Below are 17,488 nucleotides of genomic sequence, written 5' to 3'. Positions count from 1 at the left end.
CTTCCCTCTTGGAACTTATATTCCTGGGGAGGCTAATAATAAAGAAGTAGACAAGTTTATAAATAATAGGATTTCAGAGAGCCATAAGTGGTGTGGAGAAGGAAAAGCAGGGGAAGAGGCCAAGGGGACAAGGGGCAGAGAAGGTGAGCTGAGGGACCTATTCTAGATGAGATGGTAAGGGCAGGTCTATCTGTGGTAGTGACATTTGCACCATTTTTAAATTCCCTGGGTCAATAAAGCTATTACGTACTTAGCCTAGAGCTTGAAACACCCGACATACTTAACATTACAATGTGTAACCATACACATCATATGGTTACATGGAATGATCCCATGATTATTCCAGTCATGTCTTTTTTCTGTGCAGTTGACTTGCCTGGTAGGACTAATGATCAAAATACTAAACAGGTTTGCCTGTGACAGTGTCTTTTCCTTTCTGACTATCTGCCTTTGATCCCATGTGAGTAGAGGAAAAGGAACACAAGTTTGCTAACATTTGTGGCAGATTAAAGAAAGTTGAAAATTCTTTGATGCTTTTCACATACCACATACACACACCATAGCTTTCCTGATATAGTGGCACTCATAGAATTGTCTCCTACTAGTAGAGTGAGTGCATTATGAAGGCAGAGACCATGGCTAATCAGCCAATAATCATAAACGGTTGGTGAAGTGTTGCACTCACCCCTCCAGCCCCAAGAAATGTTCTAACTCTGGGGCCCCAGAGTGCCTTAAAATTACAAGAAAGGAAGAGTTGGGAATAGGTGCCCCAAATCTTTTTATCTAAGATTTTGCTTGGACATGTAGAGAATGTGGCAGGGAGAGAACCCACATTGAGAGAAATTTGATTGTCCTCCTAATCTGGTCACTGTTTTATTTATTTGCTGGTTTTGAGGTAGGAAGTGTTAATGAAGAAGGAGCACCTATGCAATTCCAAGGCTGATCCATATACTTGTATAAGGAATTAACTCCTCAGAAACAATTCAGGACTTAATCTGGGGTGTCTTTGGTACAAACTGGCTTAGTCTGTTTGGTTCATATACTTAAATAGCAAAGAATTATCTGCACTTAGGAGCGAGGGGACAAGGGTTAGAATTTTGTCCATGGGAAGAGAGTCAGAGCTTTATTCTCAATCACAGACCAGCCAAGAGAAATAGCCAAACATATGCTGACCATGTACTATGCAGTAGTTTGTATTGGCTAATTTATAAGTATAGTTTCATTACATTTTTTGAGAACCTGAAAGACAGTTTTCATATCCAAGAGGCAATGTAACTTGTTCAATATCACACAGCTAGTGGGTGATAACCTAGACTTGAGTTTAAGGCTGTTTGACTAGAATACGGGTGTTTTGTTTATTTGTTTCCATTTTACCAGCAGCAAAAGCTGTTTAGTGAATACACAGCTTGACTGCACTTCTTTTCTGTATTAGTCTGCTTTCACGCTGCTGATAAAGACATACCTGAAACTCGGCAATTTACAAAGAAAGAGGTTAATGGACTTATAGTTCCATGCAGCTGGGGAGGCCTCACAATCATGGCAGAGGGCAAGGAGGAACAAGTCACATCTTACATGGATGGCAGCAGGCAAAGAAGGAAGAGAACTTGTGCAGGGAAACTCCCCTTTTTAAAACCATCCGATCTCATGAGACTTATTTACTATCACGAGAACAGCATGGGGAAGACCTGCCCCCATGATTCAATTACCTCCCACTGTGGTCTCTCCCACAACACATGGGAATTCAAGATGAGATTGGGTGGGGGCACAGTGAAACCATATCAATTTCTTTGAAAATTAGTTATCTGTGACTGTCCAGTTAGCTTTTGCTGCATAAAATACCACTCCAAACCTAAGAAGCTTAAACATGAATGTTCTGTTCATCTCATAGTTTCGTACATCAGTTGGTGGTTCTCAAGACCTGAGCCAGTTCAGCTGATGTTCACACCAGGCATTGTCATGTGCCTGGCTCAGCTGGCAGGTTGGGGCCTCTCAGTCCTCTGTTTCACCACTCAGCATCAATCAGTGTGGCTCAGGTCATTCCCATGGTGGTCTGAGAGTTCTGAGTGAAGAGGGAGAGGGGAATCCTCTATGAGTCAGCCCTGCAGAGATGCCTGTGTCATAGACACTATCATCCCACAGGCCATGACAAGCCACACAGCCAAACTCAGTGTCAGTGTGGGGAAAGTCAGCCAAGAGCGTGGATGCTAGGGAGAAATTACTATGGCCATTTTTTCATGCAATCTAGCACACTGCTTTTGGCCAACTGTGTTCATTTATTCATTTACTCAGCCAACTTTAGGAAGTGCCTCTGTGGCCAGGCTTATTCTGGACAGATGCAGACTTTGGTCTATAGTTTCCAACCTAGCAGGAGAGACAAGCGCATGAAAATACGGGTCATGCATCATTGAGTATCATGTGAAGGGGGTACCCTAGTCAGCTGGGGCTGCTAAAACAAACTACCTCAGACTCAGATGCTGTAAACAACAGAAATGTATTGTTCACAGTTCTGGAGGCTGAGAAGCCCAAGATCTAGACATGGGTAGGTTCTGTGTCTATTATGGGCCTGCGTTCTGATTCATAGACGGCATCTTCTTATTGTGTCCTCACAGGGTGAAAGGGTTGAAAGGGTTGAGGCCCTTGGGCCTCATTTATAAGGATGCTAATCCCATTCACAAGGGCTCTACCCTTACAACCAAATCACCTCTCAAAGTTTCCACCTCCTAATACCACCACTTCGAGGATAGAATGTTAACATGTGAATTTGTGGGGAGACATAGAGATGCAGTTCATAGCAAGGGGTAAATAAATTACTCAGGTAGTCTAGAGAGCCAAGAAGTTCCAGCAGGAGAAGCTCATGAAGGAGGTGACATTTATCTGGCCCATGAAGAATGGGTAGATGTCTGAGAGAAGGAGTGACATCAGTAGGCTACCTTCCAGTTCCTTGGCTGAAAGCGGGCACCAAGTTCTTAACTTTCCTGTAGATTCAATGGCTTTACAAATTTGCACTGTCCTGTTCAATAACCCTGCAAGTTTCTAGAGCCCTCTTCTTTTAGAAATTGTTAAGTTTCTTGTTTCACTTTCCAGCTACATTATCTTGGCACCTGGGATGTTTTCCAGGCATTAAGTTGGTAGAAATTGAGGAGGGAGGAGGAGTATAATGTTTTAAGAAAATTGTTGATCCCTGAGTTTCTAACTGTAACTCAGGTCCAGGAAGACCATTTCAAAAAAAGGACACACCAGAGCAAGGTGAGCCAGAAAAGTGTTAGTTCCAAGGAGGAAGAGATAAAAATCAACAGAAAGGGGATACTCAGGAGACACTGGAGTCAAGGAACAGCAAGAGTCAAAACTGACTCTGAGATTTCTCACTGGAAATAGGACACAGGGGGAGCCATTGGCAAGGCAGGAGGGTAAGGCAATGATCCTGGTTTGGGATGTGCTGAGTTTGATGTCTTTGTGTTACACAGAGAGGAGCTATCTAGTCCACTGTTGGACATTTACATCTGGACGGTGGGGGAAGGTTGGAGACTGGACCAAGAATCTTCAGCAAGGCAGATGGGTGGGGAAACCATGGGTCCATGTGCAATAACCAGGAAAGGAAGGATTTACCAAAGAAAGAAGAGAGAAAATAAGGGATCTTCTAAGTAGCAGAAGAGAGAGAAAAGGGACAGGGGGAGGGAAGCACTAAATATAGTAGCTAATGGCATCATCATCACACACCTGTCTAAAACCAGCCATGATGGCACATCAAAAGCTTCAGAGTTGGAACATCATGAGTAGAGAAACTATGTTAACTGTGATTGAGGAAGATTCACTAAGTTTTTAGAGTATGTTCTCTTCTGGCTTGAGTGGCAGCATGGTGCAATGATTAAGAACACTGACTTTGAAATCAAAACTGAGAATTCAAATCTTAGCAGTTCTGCTGTGACCTCGGGCAAGTCCCTGAGACTTTCTTTATTTTCTTGGTAAAGTGGGGATGGCTCCTACCTTGAAGGGTTATCCTGAGGGTTACTGGTGTTAATGTAAGTTAATCCTGAGACCTGCATCTGACACAGAATAAGTGTTGTGAAAGTGTGAGATATTTATATTTATGGATCTACACCCAGATGGAAAGAAAATGATTGGAACATTGTGCCACCTCATGCACAGTTTGGATAAAAATGGCCAGGATTGTTGACTATACAATTGATGTTCCAATCAAGAAGTTTTAACAGAAAGGGACTCGGGGATTCATGACATGTGCTGGCTGAGTGAGGTGGAGGGTCACAGTAATATAGGGAGAGATCTATGTGGTGCAAATAAGGTACATACACGGAGTGTGCAGGCTGGAGAACTGGCATCTCTCAGGCTGAAGGCACATGCCAAGTGCAGCTAGGTTTGTAGCATTTTCCAAGCATTGGCTGAGGTGGCAAAGAAATTAGTCACACAGGACAATGGAGCCCCTGCAGTGCAAATAGCACATGACTTGATGCTAAACAAGAAAGAAACAGAGATAATGGATTTGAAGATACTCTGTGTTGACTGTGTTCATCTGCTTCTAGACACCCTGGAGGGCTGACTACCTCTGCCTTTTTCATGCGGGGGAACTCTGTGAACACTCCCCAGAATTCTGTAACAACTATGTTGCAGGGAATGTATGGAAATGTAGTCCCTAATGAAAGCTGGAACTGACATGCAATGTCAGTAAGTGCTGCTGAGCACTACTCCTTGAGACTTTATCACACACACACATGCGTCTTATAATGATCGCTCTCTCTCCCTTTTAATTTGTGCATCTGATTCCGCATTGCCAGTCGGATAGAGTCCCCCACTTAGTATGGCATTCGAGGCTTTCTATGATTTAGCCCCACTCTCCTTTCATTCCCCAACTCCTGTGATTTCCTCAGCTCTGTCCGCAGCCACATAGATGCCAACTCCTTTCTTGAGCATGTCACAAATGCTTATACTTAGCTACCTTTAATAATTTGTTTATTTAATACATTTTGAGGAAGTCAATTAATTTCTTCATCTTTTCATTTAATTTTTGGTAAAACAGATACAGTAATACATATCATGCTAGGCTTTGTAAGGAAAGTACTTTAAATATAGATCTCTTCCTTATATCACCAAACGTACTGTAAGCACTTAATAAAAATAAGTAATATTTATTTTTATCATTATTTCTGTCATTAACAAAATTGTTGTTAATTGCAAGAGTTTGTGATTATTATGAAAGTTAGGAAAATATAAAGGAGAAAATTAACATGACCCCAAATTCTATCTTTCTGAAATATTCTGATCATTTTCTCAATCTCATATATAAAGAGATCTCTCCACAAATTTATGAGTTCATGCCGCATATAATTTTTGTAGTTGATGTTATTGTTTTAGAAACAGGGTCTCACTCTGTCACCCAGGCTGAAGTGCGGTGGTGCTTACTGTAATCTCAAACTCCTGGGCTCAAGTAATCCTCCTGCCTCAGCTTCCCAAGTAGCTGGGACCACAGGTGCACACCACCATGGCTGTCTGAGTTTTTAACTTTTTGTAGAGATGGAGTCTTGCTATGTTGCCCTGACTGGTCTCAAACTCCTGGGCTCGAGGATCAACCCTCAAAAGTGCTTGCTGGGACTACAGGAGTGAGTCACTGCATGTGGCCTAATTTTGCTCCCTGATTTTTTTCACACAGGATTATATCACAAATATTTCTTTATGTTACTAAATGTTTCTCAAAAATAATATTTTTAGCTATTTTTATTCCATTTAATAGATTTACTTATTTACATGATAAATCCCCAAAAGTTGACTGCATAGGCTCTTTTGAAAATTTTCTGCTACAAATAAAGCTATAATGTGTACACTGTTCAAGAGAAAAAAGAAAAAACTTCTTATGCTTTTATTATTCCCTTTGGATGAATCTTAGAAATTGAATTAGTGGATTAACATGTATGCACATTTAGAAGCTGTTTATACATCCTGGAAACTTGTTTTTTAAGACGTGACACTGATTTCACACTCACTCCCTGCCTCTGGCAGAGTTTAAAGATCCCTTCTTGCTCCCTCTTCTCCAGCCCTGCAACCTTGGGAGGACATATATTCATACTTGGAAATTATAACCAAGAGCCTTGCCTTTTATGGGAGCAGAGATTGGGCCTTCCAGATGCATGGGCAGTAGCAATGACTGAAAATTCTTAAGTTGCAGCTTCCTACATCCTTGCCAGGGATCCTCTTTTCTCCAGGTGGCCCTGTCTGCAGCTCACATAACTGATGCTGGATTGTGATGGCCACGCGATGGTTAAGATTGCAGGCTCTCGGCCAGATCACTTGGATCAAATACCGACAACATCATTTCCTCATCCTGGGACCTCAGGGCATCTTACACAACCTATGCACTTCAATTTCCTCATGTGTCTGATGGGGATAATCCTGGTATCTCCCCTATAGAGTTTGCGGTAAGGATTACGAAAGCAAATGAAGTGCCTCGTTTAAATATGGAATGATTAGAACAGCTGCATTTTCTTGAGTTCGGTTATTTTGTTGCTCGGTTGATACTCCTGAAAACTGCCACAACAGAATGACTTTCTAATGGAGCACCCCTGTCACAATAGCTGCGGCAGTAGAAGAATGTCACAAGCCAAACAAATTCCACAACTGATGAACACAAAAATTGTCTGCAATCAGACAGGCTGTGCAGTCCTGGAGGGAGAGGCAGCTATGGAAGGTCTGTGGCAAGCCCCGTTCCACTGCTCTTTGTTCCATGAAGCAAGGCTCAGGTTCTAAAATTAAACCCTTCTCCAGTACCCCAAACTGCCATGTGCATTTGAGGGTTTTTCATCTGATCTCATTACCATGGTTACACCTTGAAGAGTAAAAAACATATGACTGCAGCTTTTGTGAAATCAGGCCCACTTTCCCATGATTCTGGCCCCCTGTTGCAAAGCAGCTGACGGCTGCTCCCCAGAGGAGCGTGCAGAGATGGCATGGGGGGACTGCAGACTGGGGAAGGCCTGCCTGCACCCAGGACGCACATCAGCTTCCTAGCCCACAGATCTAACTCTGATTGGCAATGAGCCCTCTGATATGACAATCAGCCACTGGCATGGTCTGACAGAGGAGTTATTTGGTAGCATGTGGATGGTGAGTCTGCGGCCATGCATGGCTGACATATCTGTCAGTCAGACCTAGAATGCAAGCCTTGCCCTAGGGTCCAACAAGGACACAGACACACAGAACAAATGCCTGAAGGTAATAGGAAAGACTGGGGCTTGGGGGGCTCTAAAGGATCCCTCCTCCTCCCCTTCCAACTCAGTCTCTGAATCACTAAGATACAGACATAAGAATCAAGCAGATAGAAACCTTTTTATTGATAAGGTGGTTTGAAGAGTTTCACCTAAGTCTACTGAAAAGTGGCCTCCTGAATCCATCACTGGACAGACTGATCCCATCAGTGTAACACTGGAGACCACAGGCCCCTTTCTGGCTCCGCGGAGACTCTTACCAAGAGGCTCCCAGAATCTATGCTCCCTGCAGGCAAGAAATCCCAGCGAAAGGGTGGAGTTGAGCAGGCCTTGCTTTCTTCCAAACTAACCACCTTGCTCTTCCAGTGGAGTTCATTAAGAGGTCAACAGTTTAACTTTAGCCCAGGGGTCTGCAAACTTTTTCTGTAAGTGATCAGATACTAAATATTTTAAGTTTTGTGGGCCACATATCATGTGTTGCACAGTCTTTCTTCTTCCCCCCGCCCTCCCACCGGCCCTTTAAAAATAGTTTGAAAACAACCACACACACACACACAAAGATTCTTAGCTCATGAGTCATGAGCCAGACCTTGGGCCATTCACTTCACTTGCCTCTTCCTACTCAAATTGGGGTACCTGAACCCGCAGCATCTGCATCACATGACAGGTGATTAGAAATTCAGAGTCCCAGGTTCCATTCCCAACCCACTGAAGCACAATCTGCATTCAGCTTGATCCCAAGTAAAAATGACTAATCTGGAAATTCTCACATGAGTATTTGGGAACCAGTGTTTTTCTCTAATAGCAAAAACAAAAATAAGACAACAAAAAATTCCATGGAACCTTGTAGGTACCGTATGAAGCTCCCCCTTGGCCAGTAATCCATATTTTTGTCTCAACATGTATTCCAAGTTGCCTGAAAATAGACTTTGTCTGCGTGACTGTCTCTCTCCCTCTCACCAGATGCAGAACTCCTCAAGGACATGGAGCCTGAACTTGCCTACCTCTGAGTTCTTAGTTTCTTGGACTTCTGTGCACAGGAGAAAAAGCAGCACAGAGACTTTCTGTGTTTGCTTTACTGGGAAAGAAATCCCTCCATGTCACTTGCTATTAATCTTTTAAGGCCTTAGTTACCTTCTCTGTAAAATGAAGCTCCAAATCTCTTTCTTCCGGGAGGCTGAGAGGATCAGACTCTGCACATAAAGGACTTCTCCCAGTGCCTGCCTGGTAACCAGTACTCAGCAAGCAACAGTCATTGCAAGGGCAATAGGTCTTGCGTGCACAAGGATCCCTGAGAAGGTCTGTGGCATTACACTGGGAAGAAGACTCGAACAAAAGAGGCTGCAGAGTCACTGGGGCAGGGGGAGTCCCCGCCCAATATACACTCCGTCCTGGCACAGGCAGCTGACGTCCGTAAAACAAGGATCTCAAGCCCTTCTCCACAGGCAGGAATTTCAGGGGTACAATTATTCAATTACCAGCATGGCTAAGTCACACAATAGTACCAGAGCCATCAATCATTACTCACATGACAAAAGTAGCAAGACGAAAAAACGCCAAGACTGAGATATTCAGTCCTGTGCCTGCTACTGCTTGACTTGTTGGGAATGAGCGCCATCTCCTGTACATAATTAGAAACACGTCGCACATTTCCCGGATATCTGAGCCAATGTTCGTTAAATGACTCAATGACTTTCTCCAAGTGGGGGGCGGGGAAGAAGAAGAAAAAGAAAAGACACTGACCATCTAACTAAATATGTGTGATTTATCGCTTAGTTACATGCATTATAACTTCAGTATATTACTCACTGCATATAAAATATAGCTATTAATTCAACCAATTCTTCAATAAATATGTAGTGAATTGATTGAGTTCCTCGTATGTGCCATGCATTGTGTAAGGGGGTTGAGGGTAATGGGGGCAGGTTGAGAAGATGATGTTTAAATATGACCTCAGGCGGTGAGAGAGGCACGTGGATGTTTCCAGTTCAGGCCCCTGGTCACAGGAAACAGCCAGTGCAAAGGCTCTGAGCAGGGTGTGCCCGCCGTGTTTGTGGAGCAGAGGAGACCTCTGTGGCTGCAGGGGAGTAAGCCACCCCTGAGGGAAGAGAGGAAGTCAAAGAGGACACAGTGGGACAGATCGCATCGGGCCTTAAGGACTTTGACTTTAACTGGGTGAAATAAAGTCATCAGAAGACTTTGAGAAAGGTATGGCTTGACCCTACTGACGTTTTAAATGTATCGTTCGTGCCCGTGAGAGAAGATGAGTACTGTGAGGCAGGGGGCAAGGGCAGAAGCAGAGTTCAATCAGGAGCTACTGCCTTTATCCAGGTGAGAAATGGGAGGGGCTCAGAGCAAGGGGACTGCTGTGCTGGTGCCGATGCTACACCCATTTCTTTTTCTTTTTTCTTTCTTTCTTTCTTTTTTTTTTTTTTTACATAATGGATGAGATAAATATAATTAGAAGTTCTGATTTTTTTTTTTTTTTTTTTTTTTTTTTTTTTTTTTTGCACCCTAATGAGAGCAGGCTGCACTGGAGATCAAACATCCAGGCATTGGGACGTGTTGCCTTCGATCAAATATTAAACACTTGCATATCAAATAGTGAGTGCCTGTGTCACTAACCTATTGTATCTTATCATATGGAAGGCTCCATTTTGGAAATTCCAGCTTTAGAATGGATCCCAAAGACCTGCACTTTACAAGCTGTGTAGGCAACTTGGGTACATACATGGAGAAAAAATGTTCAAAGCACAAGAGTACAAGGGAGGTTTCTCTAAGGTCATCCAATTCTCCTGTCCCCAGAGGTAATCAGCTGCAGAGAGCAGAAAAGGGCCAGCAGAGCTGCAGGCACACTTCTGCATCTATGGCAGGGCTCATTCTTCTTGCAACACCTGTGATACTGGCAGGTATATGAAGGCAGGTGGGGGAAGCCCATTCTTGACAACTTGTAACACTGATGTAATAATACTATTAATGATCTCACATCCTGTATCTGCATATCTGCATAAGTGGTCCCCAAACCTGGCTGTCCATCAGACTCCCCTATGGATTCTGGTGGATTTGTGCTATTTAAAATACAGACTTCCTGACCCATCCCTGACAACTTTGCAGCAGAGTCTCCATCAGGCATAGCAGATACTCTGCGCTTACTAATTAAACAAAGATTCAAGGTGATTTTGATTCAAGTAGTGCATTTAGAGGCAACGTGATTGCCTATCGGTTTTTCTTTTCTTCTTTATTCTTCTTTATTTCCTTCTTGTCTTCCTTCCTTCCTCCCCTCCTTCCTTCCTTCTTCCCATTTATCTTTTCTATCAGCAAACGCTTCCTAAGCATCTGCTCTGGGCCAGGTCCTGTGCTAGGTTCTGGGAGCACAGAGCTGAAGCTGACTTCCTTCCCTGCCATCTAGGAATGCACTGTCTCCTATAACTGGTCTTGGAGATGGGAATAAGGCAGTACCACTGTCATGGGGAGAAGAGGTGCAGGGAGAGTAAACATGAAGCAAACAGTGCAATTACTGGTTTCAAAAAACAAAATATAGAAAACTAAACTTGATGATTTTTCATAATTAAAAAGAAAAAAGAGTCAGTTAGAATTATAGGGTAATGCTTTTTAAAAGGATGAGAAACACTGGACTATGTAACCTATGTTCCCTGTGATTGAAACATTCCTTCACTCACTGCAATATATGAAAACATGTCCTATATTAAAGGCCCAGATCAAACATGACCTGTGGCCTCATGAAACCTTCCCAGATAACCCCATCTGGAAACAACCCCTCTCCTTCGGGAGCCCCACATCTCTCTCTCATCCAATTGTGACAGCAATGCTGGGTATGCCTGTGCCTCCCCTGTCACCCCCAGGGGAGACTCCCTGGAGGAGGAGTCACCTTGTTCCCAACGCTGTACATCCACAACACCTAGCATGCTTGATATACAGCAGGCAGTCAGAGCAGTGGTGATACGAGCTCCACCAATTGCTTATTCAACCAGAAATAAGAATCTGGTTAAATCCAAACACCACCACCAACTTTAGAGTTGGGCTTCTTTTCAGCCTTTGCCCAGGACACCTTTGGATCCCAAACTCAATCATCCCTCAGTAGATTCTGTAAGTAAAGATTGAAACAGTGACCCTGAACCACAACTAGAATGAAAATTCTTACTGGAAGCCACCTCTGTGTTCCCCAGACATTTTCTCCTTCCAGAATGGAACCCCTTAGGAGCTGGTGCTGTCATTCCTTTCGCCCCTTCTGACTGATACACAGTGAGCACCTTCAAGGGCAGGGCTGGTCCCTGCGCAGCCTCTTCCCCAGCACTTGACTCAGTGACTTCACAGAGCAGGTCTTCCATATGCAGACCATCCTCATTATTCACAGATTGTATATTTGCAAATTGGTCTACTTGCACAAATTTACTTGTAACCCCCCAAAATCCACCCTTGCAGTGATGTTGTGGTCACTCATGGACTAGAAGAGAGTTGCAAAAAAATGTAAACCATTCAATGCGCCTGTTCCCAGCTGAGGTTGAACAAGACACCCTTTCCTTCCTATTTCAGCTTTCAAACTATAAACAAGTGTCTTTTGTGTGTGTGGTCTATTTAGTGCCTTTTTTTTTTTTTTTTTTTTTTTTTTTGTATTTTTGTGCTTTTTGTTGACAATTTGGCTGTTTAAAATGGCCTCCAAGCATGGTGCTAAAGTGCCGTTTAGTGTTCCTCAGCGCAAGGAGACTGTGATATACCTTTTGGAGAGAATACATGTTAGCTAAGCTTCGTGCAGGCACGAGTTACAGTGCTGTTGGCTGAGTTCCATGTGAATGAATCAACAACAAGATACATCCAGAAAAAGGAAGAGGGAATTTGCAGATCCACATGCGAGGCTGCTCCAGAAGGTGTTGAAGTAGCATGTAGTCCATGGTGCATGATGAAGATGGAAAAGATGGGGAAGTGGCTAAATGGATGGATTCATGAGATGACAACTAATGTAAAGATAATTTAAAAAGGGACAGCATTGTTGTGAGGCTGAAAGCCAAACAAATTTACGGTCAGATAACCCATGGTCAGGAAAATGTTACACTCTTCTTGGCTAGTACTGGCTGGCTCACATGATTCAGAAGGCAATGCAGTGTGAAAAATGGTAAGCTTGCAGAGGAGATTCGTTTCTGCAGATCAGGAGACTATGGAAGAATTTTGAAAACACCTGCTAAGCATTACACAGGAAAAGGGCTATGTGGAAGAGCACATCTTCAGCACTGATGAGACTGGCTTGTTTCACAAGAATAATGTTGACAAATAAGCCTATATAAAGCAAATTTCCCCTTGAAGAAATAATTCAGTACCCACTAATGCAATATTCACAGCATCTTTATAGAATATGACTATCAAGAATAATGAAAATGAATTATATATTTCTGAGTGCAAACGTGAATAAGTCCATCCATTTCTGGATGCTGAGGTAGATTGATTGGGAAATAGACCCAATTTTCCCCCTTCTTTACTTTGTGACTTTACAGGTTCTTCTTCTAAGAGGTAGAGTCTATTTCTCCACTCCTTGAATCTGTGCTGGTCTTTGTGTTGCTTTGGGGACAGAATGTTGGAAAAGTGATGTGGTGCCATTTCTGAGGCCAAGCTTCATGAAGCCTTGCAGCTTGCTCTCTCTCTCTCTCTCTCTCTCCCTTTCTCACCCCTGAGATCTTCATTAAAAGCATGCCCATGGAACAGTGGCATCCTCAATCAGCCAATGGCCTGCCAACCACCGGACAAGTGAGTAAGCCTTGGTTCAAACCAGAACTTGCCAAACAGACCCACCAAGATCAGCAGAACAAAACCACTCTGTTGACCTATAGACTCCTGAGCAATAGTAAATGGGTCTTCTTTTAAGGCATTACCTTTAGGGCGGTTTTTTACACAGTGTTAATGTGGCAATAGATAACTGACATAGATGCTGAGAAACTATCTCAAATGTCTTTGATATTTTGTCTCAGATGTAACCTACAATCACATTTTAGGGAGACTAGAGGAAGAGGCAAAATTAGCTTCGATTCTCAAGTATTTTATGATCCTAAGTTTTTGTATGTGTTGGATCTGGTTTTCTCTGTAACAGTTCCTATTGCTCAGGCCTTTCTTGCAGCTAGGATGACAGGGAACACACCTCATATCAGAAATAGGTCATGGTGGTGTCATCCTAGTGAATAAGAAATTAACTTATATGTTTGAGAAAAATATCCATGCACATAGTCCCCTGATAGGCTTATAGTTTAGATAAGTAACACACATGCTTCTTCAATAGTGAGCACCTGTTCAACAATCCTATGTGTGTGACCTCAGGGTATTTTTATCTCTGACAATAGTAAGCTAAAGGAGTTCAATTTTGTGGTATGAATTTATGTGCCATGAATTTAACTGAGTAATTATTCATGCTTGGTTTTTTTTTCTGTCAGAAGCCCTGCAAATGCCCCAGCTTTATGATGTAATTTTAGTGAAATTAGACTTGAACATCTCAAAGTTGTGTAATTAATTATATTCAGCTTCAATAAAGATCACTAATTGATTCAAGCCACCAGCAGGACACCTGGAAGTGTCAGTTACACATTATGAGTGGTCTCCTGGGGCCTAAGTGTGATAGCTAATTAGATTTCCACATTTTTAAAAACTTAAATTCTGTTTGGCTAGGGTCAGAGAGTATACATTTAGTTCACAGTTGAATGTTTAATGCCCAGCTTTAAGTTAATGTTCATTAAAAGACTTAATATTATAGAACTTAAAATAATTAAGAGCTAAAATGTGTTAAGTGTATTTCTGAACCTTGGTAATAAGGAAAAACAATAATTGTGTGACCTTTTAATTTCATCTTATGGCATTTCATAACAAGGCTGCCTAGGGGTCATGCAACTATTTTAGGAACTATAACTTGGTTTGACTCATTCCCTGTTCATAACTGATTAAGGCCCAGACATCTTACCAACTCAGAGAGAATTGATAACATCAGGCTTTGCTATGTGGTTCTGATGTCGTAGACATTTAGAGGCAGATGGCACCAGAGGGTTGGAAAGAAAACACCATAGAGAACGTGGGGCTTTGTAATGGGGAGAAAATTTTGAAAGTCAAAATGAAGAAGGAAGAGGCTCCCAAGAGGAGTCACAACATGAGAAATGGCATGGAGGCGGGATGTGAGATATGCACATCAAATCTCCAAATATCTTTTTCCTCCTTGATTTCAAGTTCATACTAGGAACTCGAATCCGTGCGGAATAAATGCTCTCACTGAAAATCACAGAGAAGAGAAGATGTCCACCTGGGAGGAGTAGCGCAAGCAAAGATCCCCATATACAATTATTTGCCCCAGTCGTGGATGGAAGGAGAGACCTGGAACAGAGGATCACAATGTTATGTCAGCACCTTGGTTTCTCATTCAAGAAAATGGGATTTTTTTTTCTTACTTCTGTATTATTTCACAACTACAGAAGGATTGACTAGGTTTATTAAAGAAATTAGCAATGTAGAAATAATTTACCTAAAATGAAAAGTAACAAAAGTGTATTCATTATCTCTTGTTGTATAACAAATTGCCTCAAAACTTAGAGTCTTAAACACACACATTTATGCTCTCATGGATTCTGTGGGTCAGGCATCCCAGCATGACAGAGCTGGGTCCTCTGCTCCAGGGTTGTCTGCAAGGTTGCAATTAAATTGTCAGGTGGGGCTCTGGTCTCATTTGAAAGTTCAACTGTGGAGGATCCCATCTATGCTCACTTATGTGGTGGTTGGCAGGACTCAGTTCCCTGTGGCTTTGGGCTGAAGATCTTAGTTCCTCGCTGGCTGTTGGCTGAAGCTTGCCTCCAGTTCTTTGGCAGGTGGAATGCTCCAAAATGGTGGCTTGTTTCACCAAGAATCCAAGCTAAGAAGGCAAGAGAGAGTGCAGCAAGATACAGAGTCCTAGAAAGACAAAGTCAAGGTGATTTGTAACATAATCATGGAATTTGCATTCCATTACATTTGCCTTCTTCTGCTCCTTAGAAGCAAATTGCTAGGTTCAGCTTACACTCAAAGGAAAGGAGTTGCATGAAGGGTAATGAGTATATGTAACCCTCACAAGTACCAACAGGCATGAGTACAATGAGTATCTTTGGGGGCTGAGGATGTGCCAAATACAAAAAAGGCCCTGATAAGATGAATCTCCACACACTCTGCTAATAAAATTATAAGTGTATACAACTCTTTTGGGAAACTACTTGGCAATATGTGCCCAAATAGCAAATGTGAGTACTTTATCATCCAAATATTCTAATACCAGGATTATCTTAAAGAAACAGTCAGACATGCACAGTAAAAATCTAAGGACAGAGACCTTCATTAGAGCCTGATTTGGAGAAATTAAGTAAAGGAAACCACATAGCCGACTTAGAAACCACATAACCGACTTCTGCTAAGGTACTACGTAAGTAAAACAATGTATTAATTTGGGGATGTTAAATAGTAATTGAAAATGAACTTTATTCACTTAATGATATATCTTAGAGAAGATACATCTGTTATATCTTAAATGTTAAATATATATAAATGTTAATTTGACTGTTGTTAACAGTGTTGGGTTAAGTAATTACATAATATGTATACAGCCCAACTGTTAATTTTCACCTAATAATTTCATTACTTAAGTGTTGGGTTAAGTCATTATGTAATATCTATACCTTCCAACTATTGATTTGACTGTATAGATATTACATAATGACTTAACCTAACACTTAAATAATAAAATATTTTTCTCATTCCCAGTCTTCAGCTTTTACAAACATCCTTGTAAGTAAGTTTTCTGTGGAGTATAAATCTCTAATTGGGGAAGACATTAGGGCAAAGTTATGTATTTTGAGTAGTATAACTACATTGATTGTATGATTAGATCATACACATTCGCATAGAGTAGGGGGACAACATGCATCTAATGTGTGATGGCAAGTTGAGACCGTGTTTCCTTCCCAGCTCTCCCAGATTCCTGAAGGAAGACTGAAGGAAAAACAAGGATCCCTTATGCAATGCTTTGCCCCAGCTGTGGATGGAAGGAGGGATCTGGGACAGGGGATCACAATGTCATGTTAACAACTTCGTTTCTTATTCAAGAAAATGAAAACTTATTTTACTTCTATATTATTTCATGACTACAAAAGGACCTACTAAGTTTATTAACAAAACGTACAAAGGAGAGATAATTTACCTAAAATGAAAAAGTTAAAAAGCATATTTACTATCCTTTTTTGAAGGGAGGCTGTGCTGGAGGATGCAAACGGAACTGAGCAGGCAAGAGTCACCCATGGAACATGGGTGTTTCTGCACACACAAAGGGAAGGGGGCGTCTTGTTGGTGCCTAGATTTTTTCGTGAGACACGATGTCTGCTGATGCACAGTGGTGCCATTAAGTGTTAAGAAAAGGCTCACAGTAGAAAGATGTAGCCTTCCAGGCAGGAATGGGCAACAATGAATCATCAAGATCCCAGTGGTACCCAAGCAGTGTGGGAGATGGTTGCTTTAGGGTTCTGGAGCCTGCATAGAAGGCAGAAAGAGTTGGCAGGGGTGGAGGACCACTTTGAGAAGAATCTCTCCAGGGAATCCTAGATGCCAAGGGAGCTACACAAGCCAGCCCTGAAACAAGTGAGCCTGCATGCCAACCCCCAACTCCACCCCCACCCCAATTCCACATCTACCCACCAGCTGCCTTGGCTGCTCTAACAAACAGGAGAAGACTGCAAATGCCCCTTACCTCCTCCGTTAGACTGCTGACCAAAGCAAAAGCACAGGGAGGGCCAGGAGAGGGATACAGAGAGTAGGCCTGTCCCTCTGCACTCACATGCACTCGTGTTTGCAATCAATATTTCTGGAAGAATAAAAAAGAAACTGGCATCACTGAATGGGCAGGACTCACTAGAATAGGTGGGTGGAGAGTTATTTTTTTCTCTCCATTGTTACAAAAGCTTTTCTGGTCACACTCACAGAAAGAAGTGTCCTCAGATCACTTGTGCACATGAAAGCAATCTCATTTTGATTATTAAAAAGGTCACCCAAAGTATGAATGAAAACCTCAAATTCTTAAGCAAGTTCAATATGTCCTTGTGTCTCTGTGCAGGCCTCACCCAGACTTAGAAGCCTTGATTGAGTGAGTAAGGGCTATGATAGGAGTATGCACACACGCGTGAGTGCGCACACACACACACACAAACACACTTCTATACATATTCATCTATGTGCATGTGTATATGTATGTATGCATAAAGGACCACAGCAGATGTATG

Source organism: Rhinopithecus roxellana, chromosome 17 (assembly GCF_007565055.1).
Source record: "Rhinopithecus roxellana isolate Shanxi Qingling chromosome 17, ASM756505v1, whole genome shotgun sequence".
Taxonomy (NCBI): domain Eukaryota; kingdom Metazoa; phylum Chordata; class Mammalia; order Primates; family Cercopithecidae; genus Rhinopithecus; species Rhinopithecus roxellana.
Note: the sequence above shows the minus strand (reverse complement) of the source record.